Source organism: Procambarus clarkii, chromosome 63 (assembly GCF_040958095.1).
Source record: "Procambarus clarkii isolate CNS0578487 chromosome 63, FALCON_Pclarkii_2.0, whole genome shotgun sequence".
Taxonomy (NCBI): Eukaryota; Metazoa; Arthropoda; class Malacostraca; order Decapoda; family Cambaridae; genus Procambarus; species Procambarus clarkii.
The window spans coordinates 27,740,237-27,747,538 of record NC_091212.1 but is presented as its reverse complement, the minus strand read 5'-3'; positions in this window follow the sequence as shown (position 1 = coordinate 27,747,538).

Sequence of the window (7,302 nt, the reverse complement as noted above, 5' to 3'; positions counted from 1 at the left end):
CTTAGTGACCCTGCACAGGCATGTTAAAGGGGATTAAAAAGCCGGTCATTGGCCCCAGGGTTTTCTCGAATTTTCTTTCATGGCCTGACCCATGCACAGGCATAGCCAATGGTCAATGACGTCATCAACTTACCTCGGGATTAAAAGGCCGGCTCCTGGCCCCATCATATTTCGTTACCTGAGCAACCCTGCACAGGCATCGCTAATGGATAATGACGTCACCCCCGTCTTCATTTTCCCTGTATAAGCCCGTTTTCTGTTACAGTGTAATTATTCCCATTTTCGATATTTATAGCAAAGGGGGATTCAAATGCTGCCTTCTGTCAAGCCTAATGTGCAATGGCGTTAATCATTATAAGCTCGTTTTTCTCAATAAGGTATTGCCGTACTGTTTCCCATTGTCTAAGATTACATAATAATAACATAAGAAATGACTTCAAACCCTGTTTACAGAACCAGTATTTACCCAGGTCTTTTTCCTAAATCTAAAACTTATTCCAATTTATGTCCATTGTTTCATGTTCTGTCTAGTGTTGATAATTTTAATAGTCTATTAATATTCCCCCTTTATCATGTCCATTCATTCACAGCTCTATCATGTCACCTCTATTTCTTTTCCTTTCTAGAGAATGTAATTTAAGCTTTGTCAATCTTTCTTCAGAAATTGCTTATTGAGCATAGGGCAAAATAAAAATGAAAACTTACTATCTTTCATTTGTATGAAAACAATCCCCTGCCGGGCGTAGTGACTTCAATGCGATTTCAGTACTTATCCAATATTACTGTATAAACTAACAGTACCCTGCCAGGCATGGTGACTTCAATGCGATTTCAGTACTAATCCAACATTACTGTATAAACTAACAGTCCCCTGCCAGGCATGGTGACTTCAATGAAAAGCAAGCCTCTCATGTTTTGAAATAAAGCCTTCGTTTCTGACGTCATCATCCCTAATGTGGCGCGAGGCGCGCTAAATGCGGATCCCAGGAGGTTCACACATAAGTGTGAACTCTTAATCAGGCTTAATACCTCACCTATACTCTATGCTTCATCAGAGTTGATATTCAGCTACAATAGCTCGTATTTTCGGTCATTGCTTATATTTTCTGTTATTCATAAACCCGATCAAACCTTCCTAACCTAACCTAACCTAACATATTATTTATAACAAACAAATACATTCTACAGAACAGTTTTTGTTGTTGTTTAGTGACATCGTGAAAAGCGAGCTCAGGTATAGGGACAATGTATTGATGGTCATTAGCATATAGGTGTGAAGGTATTACAGTACCTTACTGGTCAACTATGTATGACGTCACCAGACAACCAATGCGCCCTTTGGCGTCCTACTGGCATGTGTATTTAATGTTATTATTCAAAAATGACTAGACTATCCATCCCCACCTAACCTAATCAGAGGTTAAAAAATATACATTTTAATCAACCGTGACTGTAATCATTATTCAGTGATAAGTTCAAACGTATAACAGAAGCCCAAATGTCGTACTGCAATTTAAGCAGAATCGTACATCTGGCAGCATAGCAGGTGAGCTGAACATAAGAATAAAGGTGACTGCAGAGGTCCTATTGGCCCATACGAGGCAGCTCCTATATATTTCCACCCAATCTCATTCATGTCCCCCCTATGCTTAAAACAACCAAGGGATCCCACTTAAAGTATTAGTTTACAATAATAGTTTTAATAAATAGCTCTTATTCTAGTTTTATACACAACAGCAATTATGAAACCCTATAGCTAGATATTCTACTATAATCCACAAGTAGTTACCACACATCTGGCAGTACAGCGGATTAGTGGCTGTGTTCATAGGCTAGTCAACTGTCCTCACATCCATCAAATAGATATCCAAATGTCGCACCTCAATTCATCCATCTAGCAACTCAGCTGGATGTTAGCCACTATATTCATAGGCTAATCATTTCTACACCTCAAAAAATCCTAGTCTTGCTACGCAAATCAGCTAACTTGTTTCTAAACCAACACTCACAAATACAATCATGCATACCTACACATACTTCAAAACCTATGCATTCATAGAGAATAGCCTAGTTTTTGCCACCATTTCCCCATTAATCAGATGTAATTTATGCCATACACACAGAAAATACAGCATTTACACACCAAATATGCCATTTATGCATAAAATATATTATTTACACTCAAAATATACCATCACATAAAAAAATATGAGATTTTCATACAAAATATGTCAGTTGCAAACAAAAATATACCATTTACACAATATTGCATGTACACTCAGAGTATGACATTTACACAAAGTACGGTATTTTGCACAAATATATCAAAATGCTTATGCATTTAGACAATCAAAAATGCGCTTTAACTAAAATTACACAATTTCACAAACGTAATTTTCACAAATTACCCACACATTGTCTCATAAACCAAAATACACTTACACAATGAAGATCTATTTTATCAAATTACAGAGCTTACACAAAATACACAATTTTCACACACAAATACAGTTGCACCAGTTCCACTTCAACAAATTAAAAACACAACTTGCATAAATGCACTATTATCACAAAAATTATTATAAAACATGGACATTTATTACACAGTTTGTGTAATTATTTTACATCTTTGCACAATTAATACAAGAAAACTTGCTATATAATTACTCAGCTTGCACAATGACAATCAATACGCAAAGGTATAAATAAACAATTCGTCCATATGCAATTACACATCATGCGCAATTAATACACAACTTATGCAATATTACACATCTTTCATAATTATTACACACAACTTGCACAAATACATATCTAGCACAAATACGTACAATACATAACTACCCCAAATATGAAAATACACAACTAGCATAAATACACGATTTACACAAATACAATTGCGACATTTACACAACTAGCTCAAAAATATAATCAATACACAACTTACCAAAATATGAACAATACATAACTAGCACATATTCATTAAATACACAACTATGCAATTTCCGCAAATGCACATACAAAAACATATACAATTAATACATACAACTTTCACAAAACAATACACAATTTATAGAAATATAATCAATACATAATTTCAATAATCATACAACTTATGCAAAATACATAATCTGCACAATTAATACACAAGTATATTAATTGTGCTATATATGTACAAACACAACCAACTGGGTCAAACAATACACAATTTGCATGATATTTTTCTGGGTATATTTAGGACATTAATTATAATATGCTAAGTTTAACCAACTCCCCAAAAGTCAGAATTTCACATATAAAAATGGTTCATATAACTTCCGATAAGCTCAATATATAACACATTCTTTTTCCATTAAGATATCAACATTATTAGTGCTAAACTATTCATCTAACATATGTCCACTATTTTTATGTCTTATTAATACCTTGTTACATTCTCTCCAATCAGACCACCATATTTAAGTATTTATTCAAACCATCTAACAGACATATTTGTTCTAGCCTTAGTTATGTTAGGGCAGGTGGGGTTAGGTGGAGTCAGTATTTTCTATGATAATTTTAGACAAATTTGCTATATCTTATCAAAATGCATCTTGTTAAAACTTAAATTCATCTAAATCTATCAAAAATATACTTATACTACGCAAATTTGACTAAATTCAACCTAGCTAAACTAACTAAATATGAGCATCCCATATCCTCACATACAAGCCTATGTCGCCTCTGTCCATACATTATATGAGTCTGCCATATAGCACGAACCCCAAATAGGAAAATTTACACTATTTCTTAAACATACTAGTTCATTACCCTAAGATATTATATATGTCCTTCCCTACAGGACCTCACATAACCTGACCTAGCATATCCAACCCTGGATTTGTTAAAGTTTGCGAAATTTATGCTATGCCACCTAAATTTCACCAAATTTTAGGCAATTTCCACCAAATATACCCAAATGTTGCGTAGCATAGCACTGCCAAAGCCCATTTTCTCCTATTCCATACTACCCTACACAACCTCACCTAACCTGACCTAGCATATCCAAACCTGGATTTGGTTAAAGTCTGCGAAATTTATGCTATGCCACCTAAATTTGACCAAATATACCCAAATGTTTCATATCACAGCACTGCCAAAGCCCATTTTTACCTACATTTTCTCCTATTCCATCCTACCCTATGCAACCTTACCTAACCTATCCTACCATATCCAAACCTAGATTTGGTTAAAGTCTGTGAAATTTAAGCTATCCCACCTAAATTCTATCTAATTTAAGGCAATTCCCACCAAATATATCCAAATGTTCTGTATCACAGCACTGCCAAAGCCCATTTTTACCTACATTTTCTCCTATTCCATCCTACCCTACGCAACCGTACCTAACCTATCCTAGCATATCCAAACCTAGATTTGGTTAAAGTCGGCGAAATTTAAGCTATCCCACCTAAATTCTATCTAATTTAAGGCAATTCCCACCAAATATATCCAAATGTTCTGTATCACAGCACTGCCAAAGCCCATTTTTACCTACATTTTCTCCTATTCCATCCTACCCTACGCAACCTTACCTAACCTATCCTAGCATATCCAAACCTAGATTTGATTAAAGTCGGCGAAATTTAAGCTATCCCACCTAAATTCTATCTAATTTAAGGCAATTCCCACCAAATATATCCAAATGTTCTGTATCACAGCACTGCCAAAGCCCATTTTTACCTACATTTTCTCCAATTCCATCCTACCCTACGCAACCTTACCTAACCTATCCTAGCATATCCAAACCTAGATTTTGTTAAAGTCGGCGAAATTTAAGTTATCCCATATAAATTTGACCTAATTTAAGACAATTTCCACCAAATATACCCAAAAATGTTTTGGAACATAGCACGGCCAAAGCTCATTTTAGCTGAGTTTTCACCTATTCCAACCTGCCCTAGACAACCCTACCCATCCTCTCCTGGCATATCCAAAGTCAGATTTGATTATAGTTTGCAAAATTTATGCCTTTCCCACCTAAATTGTACCTTAATTTATGCCAATTTCCACCGAATATACCCAAATGTTTTGTATCTTAGCATGGTCAAAGTTCATTTCACCCAAGTTTTCACCTATTCCATCTTACCTCACACAGCCTCACCTAACCTGACCTAGCATATCCCAAGCTAGATTTGATTAGAGTTCGTGAAATTTATGCTTACTCACCTAAATTCAACATAATTTAAGACAATTTCTACCCAAAATGATTTGTTACATAGCTCAGCCAAAGACCATTTACCCGAGTTTTAACACATTCCAACCTACCCTACATAGCCTTACCTATCCTTGACCTAGCAGATTTGATTAAAGTTGGGGAAATCTAAGCTATCGCCATCAAATTGGAGACAATTCCCACCAAATACGCCTAAATGTTGTGTATCATAGCACAGCCAAAACCCATTTTACCCACATTTTCATCCATTCCATCTAAACCTGGACCTAGCCTCTGATACTACATATACTCAGAGAAGTGATGTTTTTTGGATATGAACCTAAATGCCCGTGCCTAACCTGCAAGAGTCTTGGAGCTTTGTTGAATATTTTATCTATTTTTCTTCAAAAACTGAAGTTTTGGATATGAACCTATCCGCACTGTGCCTAACCTGCTAGATTCTTTGTTGAACATTGTAACCATATTCATAGAAAAGTGATGTTTTGGATATGGACCTAACAGCCCCTCTCCTTTAAAACTTGGAACTGTGTTCAATATTGTAGATATAGTGTTGGGTATGTGTTTTGTTTTTACACATCAACCCAACTGTCCTGGACCTAACCTCCCTTCATCTAACTTTAAACTTATCATAAATATGGAAGGACGTGTTGTTTGTGCAACAAACCAACCGTCCTTGACCTAACCTCCATTTATCTAACTTCAAATTTATCATAAATATGGGAGGACCGTGTTATTTGTGCATCAACCCAGCCGTCCTGGGCCTAACCTCCCTTTATCTAACTTCAAATTTATTGTATTTATGGGAAGAAGGTGTTGTTTATGCATCAACCCAACCTCCCTGGACCTAACCTCGGATACACGAATCTTGGTTCAACATTGCATCATACTCGTAGCATATTTTTTTCACATAATTCATCCATCCTCAACCTAACCTCTATTACCTGGGGGAGGGAGGTTAATGGAAAATATGATAATAATGGGAATTTTCTATACATCAGTTCAACTTAACCATCCTTAACCTAACCTTAGTTAGAAAGGGATATAACTCACCAAAACTATTTAATTACCATTTACCTTATTTTCCTTATCCTAACCTATAACTAGAGGGTTTAGACCCCCCTTTAGTATATGGTCAAATTGGGGAATGTTAGGTTTATATGTGAAAATATATTCCTACCTTAAATATATAGCATAATTTCGAGGTAAAGGGGGGTCTAAACCCTCTAGTTATAGGTTAGGATAAGGAAAATAAGGTAAATGGTAATTAAATAGTTTTGGTGAGTTATATCCCTTTCTAACTAAGGTTAGGTTAAGGATGGTTAAGTTGAACTGATGTATAGAAAATTCCCATTATTATCATATTTTCCATTAACCTCCCTCCCCCAGGTAATAGAGGTTAGGTTGAGGATGGATGAATTATGTGAAAAAAATATGCTACGAGTATGATGCAATGTTGAACCAAGATTCGTGTATCCGAGGTTAGGTCCAGGGAGGTTGGGTTGATGCATAAACAACACCTTCTTCCCATAAATACAATAAATTTGAAGTTAGATAAAGGGAGGTTAGGCCCAGGACGGCTGGGTTGATGCACAAATAACACGGTCCTCCCATATTTATGATAAATTTGAAGTTAGATAAATGGAGGTTAGGTCAAGGACGGTTGGTTTGTTGCACAAACAACACGTCCTTCCATATTTATGATAAGTTTAAAGTTAGATGAAGGGAGGTTAGGTCCAGGACAGTTGGGTTGATGTGTAAAAACAAAACACATACCCAACACTATATCTACAATATTGAACACAGTTCCAAGTTTTAAAGGAGAGGGGCTGTTAGGTCCATATCCAAAACATCACTTTTCTATGAATATGGTTACAATGTTCAACAAAGAATCTAGCAGGTTAGGCACAGTGCGGATAGGTTCATATCCAAAACTTCAGTTTTTGAAGAAAAATAGATAAAATATTCAACAAAGCTCCAAGACTCTTGCAGGTTAGGCACGGGCATTTAGGTTCATATCCAAAAAACATCACTTCTCTGAGTATATGTAGTATCAGAGGCTAGGTCCAGGTTTAGATGGAATGGATGAAAAT